We start from the raw sequence: 18,619 nt of genomic DNA on the forward strand, positions 1-18,619 counted from the left end.
ATATTTCAGAAGTGTCTATAAAAGCTTCCCTTTAAAAAAGTATACATTGTTGAATAGATTAAATCTAAAGATTGAAAAGTATCCGCGAAACAGCTGCAGGGTTATGCAGCTCAGCAGAAATTGATGGTTTTGACACCACAAAACATGCAGAATTTTAAAATCTCAGGAGTCACCTTGGAATGCCCTCAGCTCCTTCCAGGTGAAGACACTGAGGTCCCAAAACGAAAAGGAGGACTTGGCTCCAAGTTCTCTGCCTGGTCAGTGACAGGCCCAAGATGACAGCCATGACTCCTAACCCCCGCCCTGTGTTTGCAGGAGATGATGGGAAATACTCAATGAATTTTATTTTCCACCCGTAATTTTTTTAGGGGAAATATGAAGCCGCCTTCAGATATACTCCTGACCTCAAAACCAGAGAGGGCCACGGCGAAGCTCTCTCCTAAGAACAAGAAAAGGCTGATGAGTGATCAGTCAAAGGTGCTCAAAATGAGCAGATCCTTGGCAGGGACAGGAAAGACACTCTTCCAGATTAATGAAACAAGTTCTGGGATATCCACACTGCCAGTTCCCACTGCTCTATCTGGTCCGGAACCAGGGACTGCTCCTGCACAGAGAGGCTAAAGGATTCACAAAACAAAAGCAGGCCTCGTCGCGTCTGGAAAGGGAAAGGATTTCTAGAGGCTACCATGAGTACAGGATGAAGCTGAATGCTTTGATACAGGATTTGTGTAAATTATTTAACGTCCCTGAGCTCAAGGTCCCTGTCTGCCAAACAGCACTAATACCACCTACCCATCGGGGTCTAAGTAATCCTGCCCCGGGGATTCCAATTCCAGCACGCACTGCACAGAGCCCACACGCAGCATGCATTAATGCTCGGCCCCTTGGCTTCCAAGGTTTTCATAATTTCTCAAAGCTTATGATTCTGTGGCTCTAATTGATGCAGACTATAACTGACTCTTGTAAAAGCTATGTATGTTCCCTAAGTGCGCTGCGTGGAAATCCATTTGTCATTCAAAAAATAAAATAAAACACGTGTGTGAAACCTTACATGTTCAAGCATTTCGCTTCAAAAGCAAACTTTTTTGGAACTTCTATTTTAAAATGGCCTTCAGTGAGACTTAAAATACAGAGAACACACTGAGAGTTGTCAGACAGGAGGGAGTGGGGTGATGGGCAACAATAGATGAAAGGGAAGAGAAGTATAAGCTTCCAGTAACGGAATGAGTAAGTCACAGAAGAAAAGGCACAGCATAGGGAATATAGTTAATGATATTGAAAGAGCGAGGTTTGGTGACAGATGGTAGTTGCACTTACGGTGAGCAAAGCATAACACATAAAGATGTTGAATCACTATATTATATACCTGAAACTAATGTAACATCGTGTGTCAACTGCACTCAAATTAAAGAAAAAAAAAATCTAATGAAAAAAAAAATGGCCTTCAAATCCAATTTATGAATCAAACAGGAATGAAAATCCCAATTTAATGTCCAAAGCTCATTTAAACTTTCCATCAACCCTATAATAAGAACAATTTCCCAATTGTCCACTGAAGAAACGGAAGGTCAGAGAGTTCAGGCCACTGCCTGGGATTTGGGGGATGACACACAATAAAGCCAAAACCTGAACCCAAGTCCTCAACACCAAGCTCTACAACCCAGGTTTTATTACATTGCAGTTACAACTATACTCTGGACAGCTGTTCTGCTAAGGGCAGAAAATATGAAAAAACTCTTCCACTATTTTTACATTTTAAGGAGCTCTGGGGTAAAAAACAAAGCCTGAACTTTCAAACTAAAAAATGTTCACATTAGAAACAGAATCCTCCCTGACTTCCACCTTGCTCGATGTTCTTAAGTGAAATAAAAAACTCCAAGCCCTGGCACCAAGCAGACATCTGTTGGGTATGTGGGAAGCAGGCCTGAGAAAGGGTAACAGGGAGCTGATATCAGGCCAATTCAACAGAATTCCAGTGGCTGGGCTCATGATCAAACAAACCGCGGGTAACCCTAGAATGAGCTTCTCAACACCCCCTCTGGCGCAACTGTTAGCTGACACGATGTCATGTGCCCTGCATTCGCAGGTGCTCAAAACAGACATTTGCTAGCACCTCCTGTCCTTAATAAGGCACAGTGTATGGACCTGGCAGGTGGAGGTGCTGAGTCAGACTTGACTCTCAAAGAGCTCACAGGCTCACCGGGGACACGCTCAAATACATAAGACAGGATGAAGAGTGTGCAAAGCACAAGTATGTTCAATGTGGTTCTGAGAGTCTGAAAGAGCTCTCTCTGCAGATGACTTCTCAACTGAGCCTGAACACCCAAGAGGATTTCCATGAATGAGGAGAAGGAAAATAGGCCCAGGGAACACGATGTGCTCTAAAGGCCATAAGGAGGAGTTCAGGGTATTCTTAGGGAAAGTGACTAATCTGGTGAGGCCAGAGGCAGAGCACAGAGGGATGTGGTGGGAGACAAGGCTGGAAAGGAATGCTGCGGCCAAGACATGAAGGACCTTGTGTGCCAGGCTAAAACACTTGGATCTTGAGACTCATGGCTACTACATTTTGGGAAATTATTTAAGAGAAAGTTAAATGGCAGAGCCACACCTTCAAGAACTGAATCCCCTCCCATGGTCAGTTTCTAAGCACAGGCGGGGGATAGGGGTGTCTAAAGGACAGCTTCCTCCTCTGAAGGGACCCCTTCTCCGTGGCCCACAGAGAAGTCAGAGGAGGAGGTAGCTCTCAGTGGTGCCCCAAACCCACACTTCCATGGTATTCTGAAGTTCCCACCCATGAAAGACCCAGAGAAGAAACCAAGACTACTATTCCAAGCAGGATTTCCACTGTCTTCAGCGAAATGCCAGCACTACCCAACTTGATGAATCAGAACACAGGCTGCACATAGGCTCCTGCCTCTTTCCTGTTACCAAGCAAGAGCCAGAGGCCTATCCAGCACACACTGTGTGTGCCGAAGCTCTCTATCACAGTGCTCCTGGGCAGGCCTGGCACCATGTGACTGGAGCTTCCAACTAGTAATGAGCTCGCACTGATGACACCAGTCAGGCCATATGGAATCTGTCCCTTAAAGAAGTCATTGTGGCAGGTCCCATTTGTTAAAGGCACAGGCAAGACATTTTTCCCTTCCTGCCCTTAAAGGAGCTCCCACTCTAGAAGGAGAGACAAGACATAAAGTAGGAAATGGTGTGTAACCAGAGAAGAAGCAAAGATAACAGTACAAATCCTCACAAAAGTGCTGTGACTTGGTGTGATTATTTATACCCATTTGATGGATGAGGAGCCTCAGGCTCAAGCAGATTCACTGACCTGATGGATCACACATCTAGCAGTGTCATGGCCAATGAAGCTCTCATGCTCATCAACACCACAGAGTTATACTCTCTTGCCCCACAGCCCACTGTGGTGTGAGTTAGCAGAAGAGAGAATAGAGAGATCCTTTCTGGTGTGAGGCAGTGTGGATGGTGGAGAGTGGATGGTGATCAGAGGTCACCTCAGTGAGAAGGTGGCATCTGTGCAGAAGTGCAGAGGGGGACCAGAAGTTCTCTGGATGAAGATGGGAGAGGTCATCTTAGGCTAAGGGAAGAGCATGAGCTAAAGCATGAAGGTGAGAAAAAGCAGGCTATGTCTGGAAAATGGCAGGGAACGTGGCTGTCTTAGGGATGAGTGAGCCAAAGCCTCAAGGAAATTCACAACGGGCAGGCATTATGTCTGGCTATGATGAGCTGGATACTGCGGGCGGGAGTTTTTACTCCTCAATGGCAAAAAATCAATAAATTTACATTCAGGTACATACGGCTGAATATACTAGGAAAATAATAAATGTTTCAAACAGAACTGTGGCAAGGTTTCAGCCTACTTGGGATTCTGTGCTTTAGTGCTAAGGCCACACACACTAGCCTTCCGGGATCTGGGCCAGGGTCAGGAATAATGGACCTTTAGGGTCTTCCGATCGATGCACAGAGGAACACTGGACTTTGGAAGGTTACAACTTCTGTACCTCTTTTGTAGATTCTGACCTTCTTGCAAAGAGTCCCTACAGGTCATTAAATGAATTCCAGGCCCTGGCTGGAGCACAAGTACCCTGCCTGGTGAACAGAACATGGAGAACAGGACAGGGGTCCTATGAGAAAATCTAAACTTGATTCTTGGATTCTCCACAAATGAACTATGGAACCCTGAGCAAGTCACTTCCTTTTAATGAAATTAAATGTCTTCAATTGTAAAATGGGAACAATCATACTTATATAGCTAGGTTCTGGTGAGAATTAACAATTAATTTCTGAGATTAAATATAAGGTTATGTGTTTCTACATGCAGCCTGACATGTTGAGAATAGGTACTCCCCCTGAAAGCCACCATGATGATAGGGGTGGTATAAAAACGGCGCAATCCTCCTGGTGAAGTATCTAAATCTGGAGTTGTCAACAATTTTCCCCCTGTTGAAAATTGATCTGTATTCCCCAGGCAAGTCATTACATCTTTTTGTGCCAAATTGTTTTCATCTTTTAAATGACCCAGTAATCCCACTTTGGGCAATATACATAAGGGAATAATCCAAAAGGAAAAAAGAAGGCAATTTGTTCGGAGATGTTATTCATGGTGCTATTTCTAGCTCTTTACATATCCCTCTATTATAGCACTTATCTCACTGTGCTGTAATTATGCACTCCCCTTCCATACGCCTCCAAATTATCTTTGAATCAATCCCCAGCACCTAGCACAATGCCTGGCATACAGTAAGAACTCAATAAATGTTTGTTGACTAAATGAATGGGTAATATGAAAGAAATTTTAAAAGAAATTCAAATGAGCAAAAACAAAACTGTTTTTAAGAGATAATGTTCAAGAGTTTTTAAAAAAAAATTGGTAATAGAGTCTGCAAAACATTTGAAGAGAAGTGTGTGAAGAAGCCTCAGGAGTGAATTTTAGGTTTAGATTATGATCTCTGAGCATCCCCAGGCTCAGGGCCAGTAGAGTGTAAGACTGGCATGAGAGGGCGCCTGGGTGGCTCAGTGGTTGAGCATATGCTTTCAGCTCAGGTCATAATCCCGGTGTCCTGAGATCAAGTCCCATATCGGGCTCCCCACAGGGAGCCTGCTTCTCCCTCTGTCTATGTCTCTGCCTCTCTCTCTTTGTGTCTCGAATGAATGAATGAATGAATGTATGAATGAATGAGAAAGACTGACATGAGATATCCAGAGGCACGAGGTTCCATGCAAAGTCACTTCGGCCTGGTGGTGAGGAAGCACAAGGCTCAGTCAGGAATCTTAGATTCCAGCCTGACTCAGACACAGCCTCACATTGACCAAATCATCTGACTTCTTTTTTTTATTTATTTATTATTTGTTTTGAGAGAGAGAGAACATACATGTGGCAGGTGGGGAGACAGTGGGGTAGGGAGAGAAAATGTGAAGCAGTAGCACTGAGCGTAGAGCCTGACATGAACCTTAGGATCAAGACCTAAGCCAAAATCAAGAGTTGGATGCCCAGGCACCCCTGGTGGTTAAGCGGTTTAGCGCCGCCTTCAGCCCAGGGCCTGATCTTGGAGACCAGGGATTGAGTCCCACATCGGGCTCCCTGCATGGGGCCTGCTTCTCCCTCTGCCTGTGTCTCTGCCTCTCTCTTTCTGTGTCTCTCATTAATAAATAAATAAAATCCTTAAAAAAAAAAGTCGGATGCCCAACCTACTGAGCCATCCAGGCACCCCCAAAGTATCTAACTTCTATGACACCAGTTTCTCCATGCCACTGAAAAATGGAGGGTTTACAGGAAAGTCCAGCACATTAGAAAGAATTATAGAGGGGAAGGCAAGGGCCAGGAGGCGTGAAATCAAACATAAATGAAAGAGGAGGTCTAGGAGGTACCCCTGGACCAGCGTTCTCAAGTCCCAGCTCTTCTGGGCTCCCACTGAACCTTCCAGAGCCATCTTACAGGGTGGTTGAAGGCTCCTCACCAGAGAATCTGCAGGAGGAAGGAATCCCTACAACATATCAAGGAGAAACAATATGTTAAATGTGGCCCACAAAATCAACATCACTCTGAATGTTCTGTATGCTTGGTGGGAAAGAATGTTTTATACAAATACCCAGGGAGAGCAGAGGAAGCGGCACGTTCTTCAGGGCTTATTTTGGGGCGTTCCAGCAGCTCTCAGCCAGGAAGTCAGAGGCAGGAAGCCACTGCCCTCTGTTCCCTGGCCAGAAGTTCGTTAGAAACTGAAGTGGGGAGCACACAGGCTCCTTAGTCTGAATCAGCTGCAAGTCCATGCACCTCCACTACATATTGTCACCTCCATCAGGGTCTCCCAGATACCTGCCCATTGACCTTGATGCTTCTCTGAAGGAAACTATACTTGACTTCCTGTAAACAATCTCTCCAAAACCAAGTCGCTTCTCTCTGGCCCCACTTCTACTGCCCTAATCAAAGCTACCACCACCTCCCACCTGATTCTAGCAAGGGTCTCCTAACTTCCTTGCTTCTACCCTTGCCTCCCCAACTTGCAATCCAGGCAGAATGATGCTTGTCAAACACTCAGACGCTTCCCATCACCCCTACACTCGGGTCAAGCCCCTCCTCCAGCTTACTTACACCCAGCAGCCCTTGCCCTGCCCTCCTACCATGCTTTTCTTCCCTCTGCAGCCCACGACCTCTGAGCACTCTGACCTCCATCTGTTCCTCAAGCACAAACTCATTCTCACTCCACAGCCTTGGCATTGACAGTGGCCCCTGCACCTCTACATGGTTCTCCCCTCTGATTTTTGCATGGCTGGCTCCTCGTCATTCAGATCTCAGCTTAAATATCACCTCCCAGATCCCTTCCCGCATTCACTCACCGTCTGAGTGCCCCGTGTGAATCTTCCTAAGTGTTACTTATCATTCCCTATTTACGTGTTCATTTATTACCTGCCTCCTCCACACACCTCTACTAGAATGTAAGCTTCAAGGAATCATTGTTCTATCTGTCTTTTTCTTCACTCCAAACCCGGTGCTGGATCAGTGCCCAGAACAGTATGAAGCACCTAAGTGGGAATCCAATAAACATTTAATAAAATTAGATGAATACATGTCACCAGTGAAAGAAACTGTACAGATCGCTAAAGGGCAAGTTGCCCGGCACTATGGACAACGTCTAGGCTTTGGAGTCAGATATGGATCCCTGATGCTCACAACTCAGGAGCTGTAGGACTTTAAGCAAGTTTTCCCATTTCTCTAGACCTTACTTTCTCAGGTAAAATGGGGATAACAGCACCTGCAGGGTGCCAGGAGAATAGAAGGATCAATCACGTAGAAAGCCTCATGTGGGCTCAGCACAGATGGAATGTGTGCCATTGTGGACAACCAGCCCATCTTCCAGGTGGGAAAAATGAGGCCCAGAAGGGGCCCATCATCGCCCAAGTGAAACACTGAGTTAGCAACATAGCCAGGTCAGAAAATCACATCTGCAGTGTCTATCCACTGCTCTGCAGACCAGCTCTTCCATAGACCCAATATTATGTCACCAATTTATATGTTCCGTCTTATTCCATAAGGGAGCTGAAGTACCTAACAAAGACGCATATAGTTTGCGGATTTTTTACAAGTAAGAAACTGGGGAGGGAGATGGAAAAATAAGGTGAAAGGAAGAGACAAAGATTATAAACGAGAAGAGCCACACATCTCCTACCATTTTCCAGAGGTGGGCTTCACATATGGCTCCAGAGACGGACAGAACATGGAGAGAAATCTGTACATGTGGCCCTTTGGAACACCTGGTTACTGACATGTCAGAGCCAGGTGTGAGGAGTTAACACCATCCAGTTAAGAATCACCCTAGTCTGTCCCACTCTTCAAACTAAAACCAAATATCGGCTTCCTCCTGACCCCATGTGCTCTGACATCACACTACCTGGGTTCAACTCCTAGCTCCACTGCTAGCTGCGGGATTCTGGGTGACTTAACCCCTCAAAGTCTCAGGCTCTTCCTCTCTAAAATGGAGAGGATCAACAATAGTTCCTAAGTGGGTCAACAAACTATGGTGTGTACATATATGATTCTGACACATGCCACAGCATGTTACGTGTGTCTTACCAAATGTAAAATAAAGTAAAAAAAAAAAAATTAGCACCTACTCACAGGTAGCAGTAATGGTGACTCAGTGATTTAGATCAAGTAGTAACTCTGATTTAGATCAAGCCCACTGCCTGGCACCCAGAAAGCAATCAATTCATGTCAGTTCTCCTTCTTAACAGTACCAGCATGCACACCAGCACCAGCAGCCCTAACCTCGTAGGGAGCCCCTGCATGTCCCCACCACAGCTAGGAAACATCCCAAGCCTTCCTACTTCAAGCAGCCTCCTCCCAACCAGTGAGCGGGGCTTCCAAGAAGCCCAATCATAGTCACAGAGCAGGCGACATGCTGTGTGCAGGTTCCAGGGGTCCTGAGCTTCCCCGGTGCTTCAGAGCAGCCTAAGGAGCTGGCTGCACTCCCTTCAACACTAGACAGACATAGGTCTCAGAGCACTTTCTTGCACTGTTATGATCTGTCACCCAATGCCACTGACATGAAAGTGCTTCCCCAAGACACATCTCCACCATCTTCCCTCAGTTGGAGAACAGGAACCCCAGGTTTACCAGAAACCAAACTGACTACAGAGAATGCTCATGGCCACGTGATATCGGGTGGACTATAAGAGAGGGTGGTGCCCTCTTAGTCTCTCTGAAAAGTTGCCATGGTATCGAAGAAGGCAAAGAAGTGTGTGTATGTGTTTAGCAGTGTGTGTGTGTGTGTGTCTACAAGTATGTATCTGCATGTGTCTGTGTGTGTGTCTGTGTCTACGAGTGTCTATGTCTGTACGTGTCTGTGTGTCTGTATGTGCCTGTCTGTGTCTATCTATGAGTGTGTATCTGTGTGTATCTATGTGTGTCTGTGTGTCTGTGTATGAAATCCCTTCAGAGTCCGGCTCACCTTTCAATGGGAATGACACCCCCAAATTCTGGCAGCCTCAAGAAGAGGGATAGAAGCTAAGATGGAAAGCCCAACTCAGTTTCTTTCAAGGCCCGTGCATAATTTCCACCGCCTGAGAGAAATTGAAATAAGGGCCTCCACTATTAAGTTCTGCATCTTGGACAAGCTCTCATCCCCTTCCAGGGAAGAAAACAATACAGGCAGCAAAGCCGATCAGAAGGCAGCAACTCACATTCAAACAACATTCGCATGACAGGGAGCAGAACAAAAGTAAGTAGAAACCGAAAAAGGGAAAAAAAAGAAAAATTTTACAAGTAACAAATTCAGGCATCTGAGCCCATGAACATGATAGAAAGAGGTCTGAACTAGGAGAACTAGGTGCTAGCTCTCCGTCTCACCAGTCAGATCAGTAAGTGTGGGCCACTCTGGCATCCCGGTCCCAATTTCCTCATCTGCAAAATGGGCACATTTTCTCCACCTCTGCCTACGGGGACAGCTGAAGTGTAGGAGGAGGAGGAAGGATCCGAGAGCCACAAGACCAGGATTCTAATCCCAACTAATCAGCCCTGTACCCACAGGACGAGTTAGCCCTGCTACCTGGGCCTCCACTGCTCACCATCGTGCTGCACACCGAGGCAGACCAACCCAGCCACCTCTGAGGCTCCGTCCAGCTCTAACAGTCCATCAGCCCACACAACGTCCTGCACACTGGGTGTCTATTCCAGGCTGAGGAGACTGTGCAAATGCTGCATATGTAACAATATTTTTATGCTCTTAAGGCCAACCGTAACTCTGCTTTTCAAGCTAAAACTGTCCCTCCCCAAGCGTCCACAAACATCCTTCTGGCTTCTGGCTCTAGCCCTAGCAATCAGACAGGCAACAACACTCCCAAATTACCTTTCTACCCAACTCTGGCCAGGCCTCAGGTGGGAGGAAATATCTGTCTCATTTTTTTCTTAACGTACAAATAGAATTTCCCCTCAGGCAGAGTCCGTCTCTAAATCCCACTGTGAGAAGCACTCCCCTGGGAAAGCAGCTGTCCACACCCCGAATTAAAGTGGCCAGCGCTCCCAGCAACATGACCCATCGCCATGCAAGCCTTCAGGGCTGCGAGCCCCAGGTCGGAGCAGAAATGCCATTCTCTCTATCAGTAATGATGTACTCACGCGAGTCAGGCCCCACAGGCAGCTGGCCCTCCGCTGGCCCTCACTCCCTCTCACACACCCTGAGTCCCACTGCAAGGAGGTGGTCCCAAGGCTGAACAGCACTGAGACACTCTCTCTTCAGCTTCCAGAACAAGGGGCAAAGGAATGGAGGGGACGGGGGTGGGGGGTGGGGGGACGGGGGCCACTTTGTTTCTGGAAACAAGAATTCAAATCCTGCTTTGCCTAAACCCTGAGTCACCTCCTTCCCTTCCAATAGATCAGTGTGGTGGGTAAACATTTCCATATATGGAGAAGCAGGCTAGAGGATGTCAGAAAAATCACCCTTCTCTCCTCTGGCACTTGAGGAACATGCCCCCACTTATGACAATTCCTTACTCCGAGTAAATGATTAACCCCGAAAGAAGTAGAGTCTCAACGGCTCCATAGGCTGTCCTGTCACAGGAAAAAGGCTCCCCAGCCCAAACAAGGAAGGGACTGGTTTGAAAGGCTTTAAGTGCACCTGAGGAATGGGACCATCTAGAATGCAATGACATTTATGGAGTCAATCTATTAATTCAGAGGAAGGGAGTGGCATCTGGGGGGGGGGGGGGGGGTGTACCTGAAGAGGCCACCTAGGATCCAGTCCACGGTTCTTCTGATGGCAGACGAGCCCCAAAACAATCCCCACCCTTGACACCCTGACTCCCTTGGGCCAAGAATCCTCCTGGGAACTTCATTTTCCACGAGTTATTCACAGGACAGACACCAGGAGGGAAACCCCAGAATAAAACCAGACTTTCAGGAGAACATTGCTGGGGTGGGAGGAGGAGGGTTGAATGCCCAATTTAATTTGTAAGATTACTTCTAATCAGAAGGTCCCGAGAAGTGTTTGGTAACTCAACTGGACCAGTAAAGTCAGTCAGGAATGAATCTGGTCTACAATGACTTCTAGCGAAAGAGAAAGGAGGGAGATGGGGTGCTGGGGAGGAGGGGTCTGCTCAGAGAAGGCAATCCGTGTCTCGGCTTCCCAGTGGTTCTACTTCTTACAGTGATCTTGTTCTACTGTTGGCTGTAAAGGCTTTTTCTAGGTCACGTGAGCCATTTTTCAGAATCCCTGGCCTGCACGAGGCTGCTCGTTTTCATGCCCAGGGAATCTTCAAGCAGTAAACAGCACTGCTCAGGGAGCCAGGGCACCCAAGCCCTAAGCCCAGGTGAGCCACTCCCTTAGATTTTGGAGAAATCAGCTCTCCTCTTGTAGCTTATAGTCTGTCATCTACAAACTGGGTAGACAGCCTGAAACTGTCCAACTATGTGCTCTAAAGCAGCTTCTGCTTGGTCCGCCCAAACAGGCATGACACATTTATCCTGATTACTTGCTTTATATTTTTGCAAGCATGCCATAAATACCTGCAAAACAGAAAACATGTCTCGTTTATTGCATGTTTACGAAACGAACACGAATGTAAGTGGCCATTAAATGAAGCAGGGAAACAGGGTCAAAGAACCTTCCACAACATGCCAGAATCAGAACTCAGTACAGAATTCCTGCCACTGCAATACTCCCAAGAGGTTCCAGAGGCAGGTCTGAAGAGGGTAAAGGGCTGGTCCTCTGTTATAACTGACTAGACACGGAGACATGTGACTTGGTGGTTCTGCAGAAAGACTGCCATCCCGTCAGGAGCTCAGAGTCCTTTCCAATACTCCAACAGGAACATATCAGCAGAGGAAAAAGACATTCCATGGAAAATAGCTGCCCACAGAATGGCCTGGAAACTCTGAAAACCAAAGAGTAAGCAGACTATAGGGATAGGTATGAAAACCAAGAAAGAAGAGGTTCTATTTGCCCTCCACTTTGCAAAATAGCATTTGGAGACCAGTTTCCATATCCACAAAGGGGCCTTGCATTCCCTAATGTATGTGTGCCTCTCGTCCTCTTGACCACTGAAAGCCATTGGCTCTGGGATCTTGAAAGGACAGAAGACCATAAATGCCACCAAACCCAATGCCTCCTTGGTTATAAGCCCTTCCATGGTGTCCCTGAAGTCTCCAGGGAGGTGATGATCGTTATCTCCTACTCTGCCAATTGCATCTTTCCAAAGGAAAGTCCTTCCTTATATGGAAACAAAATCTGGCTCCTGGCTTTCAACCTCCTGTCCCTCACTCTGCCTCTTCCAACCATATGAACAACCTATATGTGTTTCACTGGCTTGGAATTTCTGTACGTGAGTATAGAGTATGGATTTCTGTAGGTGAGTATGTACGAAGCTGCCAAGATGTCAACCCTCGGGCATGCTGGCCGTTTCCTGACCCTATCGCACCGCTAACTCCCAAAGCATTTTGTTGCCAACTTGAAATCCATCGTTTGGGGTTTTTCCAGGAAGTGTTACTACTAAGCAACCCATTCTGCACATGGACCGCTGGCCCTGTGGACTCCTAAGAAGTTCCCTATTAAATCCCAGCCACTGAGGCTTAAGGAGAAAGACCTTTGAGACCCATTCTTTGGCCCCCTTTACCCCTCCCCATACCACATTCCCACCCTTTGTGCATGAAGCTCAGGGACACAGATCCCATTCCCAGCTCCCCAGTCCTGCTTCCCTGTCCTGCCAGACCTAAAACTGTCTCCAACATACAAGGTTGTTCCAAGGAACATTAAGAGAGAGTTCTGCAGGAAAAAAGGGCTTTGCCAGCTCAAGAGCTCTCAGAATACTAACTCTGGGAAAAGAACCGGGGGTGGTGGAAGGGGAGGTAGGTGGGGGGTGGGGGTGACTGGGTGACGGGCACTGAGGTGGGCACTTGACGGGATGAGCACTGGGTGTTATTCTATATGTTGGCAAATTGAACACCAATAAAAAATAAATTTATAAAAAGAAAAAAAAAAGAAAAAGAAAAAAATTTTTTAAAAAAGAGCTCTCAGAATAACAAAGTAGCCTGCAGGCAGGATGGCAGGGCCAGCTTGCTGGCCACAGGGCTGGGAGCTCATGATCCTTGACACTCGGGCACCATTCTGGACACCATTGTCTTTACAAAATGGCAGGGGAGAGAAGGATGTTCTGATGGCACGATTTGGATCCAAGGTACATGCAGCAGTGATGCCTCATGTTAGCAGCACGCTTTACCTGGTAACGAATGCTTTCCCAGACAGTCTCCTTTAATCCCTACTGGCACCTCCACTGGGAGTATGATACCCAATTTCATGACAGGAAAGAGAAGGCTCAGAGAGCTTAAGTATATTCCCAAGGTCACCCCACCAGTAAGTAATAAAAGAAACACTGGTTTAGAAGTTAGACTACTTGGGATTCCAGTTCCAACTCGGCTGCATACTAACCGTGTGACCTCTGGCCAACTGTTTAACTTTTCTAAACCTCAGTTTCTACACCTGAAAATTAGAGATTTAAATAGCCTTTCTGTCTCCTCTCAGAGCAGTTATGAGGATCAAATGAGATAATGAGAGTTAAAACCCTCTGGAAAACGGGAAGGCGGTCCAAAAGTGTAAGGGATTATTGTGTGATTACTGGTAAATGACTGTGCATTCCATTACAAATACAAAAAAGCAGTGAGGTCATTCTCAAGACAAAGAAACATTAAGGCTCTGGGAATGAAAGGGAAATGATTTGATGTTCTACAGGGTTCTGTCTCGATGCCTCTCACTGGCAGCTGAAGCCCAGCATCCACTGTCAGATTTTCAGCCGCCAAGTCACATGTGTCTACAGGACTGACTGCTCAAGACAAGGCTCCCTTTTCAGCGACAGGAGAATGCCAGCCCAAAGAGAGGTAATAGAGAGGGACGTAGGAAAGACCCCCCGAGATTCTCAGTTCCGGAAACGTGCCCTGTGATATACTCCTTGGAGAAGTTGTTAGAAACACAGGCTCCAGTCTTTCTGCAATAAGCCCATGGGGAAATAACATACAGTAATGAGCTATTTACCAGAGAGCACTAAGGAAGCTCCCAAGCATGAACCAACCAAGGGCACGGGATATTTCAAGTTGCAGATACCAAAAAGATAGAAATCAGCAACCTATTAAATGTCCCAGCACAGCTCTCTGAGGCTCAACCTGGAATTCATGCATCCCAGGCCCCAGAGAGGTCCATTTGCATACCAGAGGTCCAGCTGCAGATCACCTGGGAGCGGAGGGTACCCAAGAAGCTCTGAGAGTGCAGTCACTGGTCTGGCTTCCTTCAGGCCTCTCCCAACACGCTAGTCATCAGGATTCTCTTCAATTTCTGCAAAGATCCAAGTTATCAATGTCATTTGTGGAGGGGCCAGACCTTCCCCAGAAATCCATTCCCAAGGCTGATGAGCACGCAGCTCTGCGATGATTGTTTTCAGGTTTGCATTTTATCATCTGCTTCCTTGTGTTTCACATTGGCGAAAGGCACTAAATTAATTTATCACAGAAATGTGTGAGTACCTATCAAGAGTGTGGGCCCGCATTCCCAGGGATGGCGCAGCAAGGGGCTCTGAGATACAGACACGACTGCAACATGGGACAAGAGATGGCCAACTCCGGAAGTTCAGACTGCAGCAGGGTACCCTCAGTGGGAGGCACTGACCTCCAGGCTAGGTATTATAAGAGGGTGGAACAGGGACAGTGACAAAGAACAATTCCAGGCAAAAGGAAGGGTCTGAGCCCAGCCAATGAAGAGCTATGTCGAGTGACCAGCTATGTGTGTAGGCCACCAGTGGGAGAGCTGGGCAGATGAGCGGAGGCAAAAACAGGAGACTCAGCCAGGGAAACTGACGCCAAATAACTACTGTAGCCTAAGGTGATGAGATCGCTTCTGTTCCTGAAAACAGAGAGCTTTTGTGAGAAGCAAAGCACTGATCAGGTTTTCAAAAATGGTCTCTTTGACTCCTCACTGGCAAATAATCATAACAGCAACAACTATAATTCAATGAGTGAATAAACACTGTGCTGAGCACTGTACTGAGCAGGATGCAACCATCATTCCATTTAATCCCATCCATCCACCGCCCTGTGACCGAGGCCATCTCATCCATTATACAGATGACGAAGTAAAGGCTTGAAGAAAAAGCAAACTGTGCAAGTTCCAGAGACAGTAAGTGGGAAAGGCCAGGATTAACTAACTCCCAGTGCAAACTCAATCCCCTGCAATTCTACAACGCACTCTCCAACTTCTAACTTTCTTTATTAGACTCTCCCTATCCCATTTCTAGGAGATGAAGTCATCCTCACATAGCTATCACAGATAACAATCATATGTATCACAAGCATAACCCTACAAAAACAGTTGACCGTATTCCTTATTTGCTTCTCTCTCCCCAGAAGACCCATGGAGTCAGGAACCTTGCCTGCGTTCTTCTCAGCACTGTGCATACAATGAACACTCCAATAGTCACAGGTAGTCAGTGAGGCCATGTCTTTGAAGACTGGGCCAGGGAAGTGACAACGCTGTCATTTCCATTCTATTCTTCACAGAAATGGAACTAATCTCAGTGAGGTTCCCCAGGTCTGAAGAGGAGACACAGCCAAGGTGAAGGACACAGGTCAAGGAGCGTGTGCCTGGGGCAGCCTGAGGCTTCTGCAGCTACTCTGAGGCTGCATGACCCTGAACCTGCAGCCAGGTGCCTGGAGGCCTCCGGACAAAGTAAACACAATGCACAGTTCCTTGAAAAAGGGGGAAAAAAACGCAGGATCCCTTACAAGTGTCAAGGGTGCTAAGCCACTCTGTCTCTCAGCTTTGGTGAACAGACACACTGGGCTAGCACAGTGGTTTTTCAAACTTTTTTTTTCTTTTTTTTTCCCCTGGCAGCAGAGACTTTCCTTTAAACAAGATGCTTTGCAAATGCTTTCTTGTAAAAGTAGGTCGCAACAGAGCTGCTCAGGCTGGGCTCTGGGGCACCCCTTCGCCCCACTTTTCTTCCCACTTGCCATCTCCCCCACCCAGCACCCCAACCCTAACCCCACTCCTGGAGTCCTACAATACTGTGTTACTCAGGAAAGCACAGCAGCCTTCACTGTACCTTCCGGCTTGGATGGTAGCAACCTCCACGGTGAGCTGTACCTCCTTAATTAAGGAGCTCTGTGCTTTTACCAGGGAGACAGCTAATACGTGGGGTAGCAGGGGAAAAAAAAAAAAAGGTTCTCAAGCAAAAAACCTTGGATTCTCTCAGTTCTGGAAATGTGCCCTGTGGTGTTCTCCTTGGAGAAGTTGTTAGAAACACAGGCTCCAGCCTTTCTGCAACAAGCCCACGGGGAAATAAACGTGTTTTCAACTAGGAAGTTATTCATATCTCAGTAAGCCTCAGTTTTCTCATCTGTAAAATGGGAAATAATACTACCTACCAAATAAGTCTTTCATTAGAACTATAATGTGCATAAGCTGCTTAGTAAAATGTTAGAATAAATACTGTGTTATTGAACGCCTCATCTATAACTTTATCTAAGTTCATAGACGTAAAAGAGGTAGCACCGTGTCCAGAGAAAAAATATGCTCAGGAAGACTGGGGCTCAATGCTTTCAAGGACACTTTCATCCTAAATAAACAATATGACATCAATAAAGAGCTAGACGGAGGAAAACGTTAATGTCCCAAATTCTCCACAGCTCATCTTTGAAAAAGCTTACACTGTGTCTCAGGAACCTTGGAAATCCAAGGCCATTTTAGACTTCCAAGAAAGTCAATGAAGAGAGTCAAGGGTGGAGAGAGTGAGCTTGAGAAAACCATCGGCCCAGGTCACTGGCACAGGAGGAAGTGTTAGATTGGGCGTCCCAGCTTCTGGCATCTGTAACAACCAGCCCAGTGGCTTCAAAAACCCCATCTGTCTCTAGGTCCCAATTTCCTTATCTATAAAACAGGGTCATGAACAATCCTGCCTGGTACCTCCCCTTAATTTGTATAGAACCAAAGAGTTAACGCGTATGAAAGTCTTGAAAATTTCTCAGCTGTATACCTATATTATCATTTTTATTATAACTTCAAGTAAAAAAGTTGAACCACTACAAAAACTAAATGTAGTCATCTTAAGGCACCTACTCCAACAGCATTACTCCCTGTATGTTGCCTGAGTTTTGCCCCAGGCTCCCTGCACATCCAGAAGGTGCTGCCAGCTTATCCCCACATCATCCCAGTTTTCACAGTTGACCCCAACCAGTAATCTGAACTGCACAAAAAATAATGTCCAACAGCCCCCGGACCAGCATTCAGGATCTCCAGGATGAGCCCCCAACCCATCTTTCTAGCCACATCCCCCATTATATTGCTACATGAATCCCTGACTCCAGGCAAGAATGTACCCCCAATTCCTCCCAACCCCAAGATCTGGCCAAGTCTCCCCTCTACTGCTACGCCTCCAAATCCGATTGCAAAATCTCTTTGCTGTGCAATGGGAAAGTGGATCCACTGGACTGGAGTATTCTGTGATTGAGGTGTGGCCAGCAGAGTCTTCACGCCCCATCCTTTCTCTGCCGACGGTCCCATCCATTTCTAGTCCAGAAACATCCATATCATAAGAAGAAGAAATACTTCTGTATTTCTTTGCAGTCCACCAATCTTTCCACAATGCCCCATCTTTTTAAATGCTTAATGGCAGACATGACCATGACACCTGTTTAACAAATGAGGAAGCTGAAGGTCCCTGATATAGTTAAGTAGCTGAGCCTGTAGCAAAGTTCGGAGCCTGTGTCACTACACACTCTCCCCCAGCAGCGGAGTGCAATCAAAACTCTGCCATAAAGGTGCTGGGCTGGCCTGCGGTGAGCTCGCTATGTGACCCAGGCAAACCACCCTCCCTCCCTGGACCACCGCATCCCATACATCCACACCCTGTTTCTCTCCTCCTGAAGGGTTTCAGAATGAAACACTGGAGGGGTGCTAACAAGGTAGCATCTCACACGCATGTTCGGTCAGTTCCGTCCCGAGTCCCAAAGCCCATCCTGAAAGGAGGAAGGAGGACTGACCCAAAGATCAAAGGACCCCCAGAACTCTACGGGGTGGCGCAGGGACCACCACATGACAGCATCACCACTCAGACCAGCAAGAGCTCCCTTAGAGCAGCTGTAGCCATGGTCACAAGCACAGGAAGCTTGTCTGCAAACTGCTGGTGGGACTGGTGATTTTTAATAAGCTGGCAAGGCAAGAGCATTAATGCGGGCTCACAGTCCACACTTCACGCGCCTCATGGCCTATGGGCTCCACAAGGGAGGGCAGTGAGAGAGTCCCTATCTCCTTCAAGATGCTTAAGACATCAGCTTCTCTCTGCAGTGTAGGCAATGAATGCACAACTGCCTGAGCTCCACCCTCTCATTTGATGTAGAGACAAGGTGCGGATAGCAGGCCGCCAGTGTACTCTCCTAAAGTCCAAAGGCTGCCTGCCAGGCTCTCCCAGGATCACAGGATCCTTTATCTGGCAAAAATTCAGATGCCAACTAGTCCAACTCCTCTAAACGACTTGCCTGGGGCTTTCATTCCTTCAAAAAGGTGTCACTGGTGTCTACTGGAGACACAGTGCTAAGATAAGGCTAGGTTTCTGCTCCACAGACTTTGCACTAATA

General features: G+C 46.9%; 1 protein-coding gene across 46 annotated transcripts in view; it reads right to left on the bottom strand.

Annotated features, from left to right (window-relative positions):
- The window catches only part of LPP (LIM domain containing preferred translocation partner in lipoma), a 657,925-nt gene that overhangs the window by 593,148 nt on the left and 46,158 nt on the right, over nt 1–18,619 (bottom strand). For 32 of the 46 annotated variants that reach the window (XM_072752457.1, XM_072752453.1, XM_072752428.1 and 29 more), the window contains exon 2: nt 14,204–14,327. The exons of 5 other annotated variants lie outside the window; for them this stretch is intronic. The gene's annotated coding sequence lies outside the window, so the exon portion shown is untranslated. Of the gene's footprint in view, nt 1–5,883; nt 6,000–10,126; nt 10,394–14,203; nt 14,328–18,619 lie in introns of those variants that run through there. 9 more of the 46 variants (XM_072752443.1, XM_072752465.1, XM_072752444.1 and 6 more) reach the window with 5 other exon arrangements.

Source organism: Vulpes vulpes, chromosome 3 (genome assembly GCF_048418805.1).
Source record: "Vulpes vulpes isolate BD-2025 chromosome 3, VulVul3, whole genome shotgun sequence".
NCBI lineage: Eukaryota > Metazoa > Chordata > Mammalia > Carnivora > Canidae > Vulpes > Vulpes vulpes.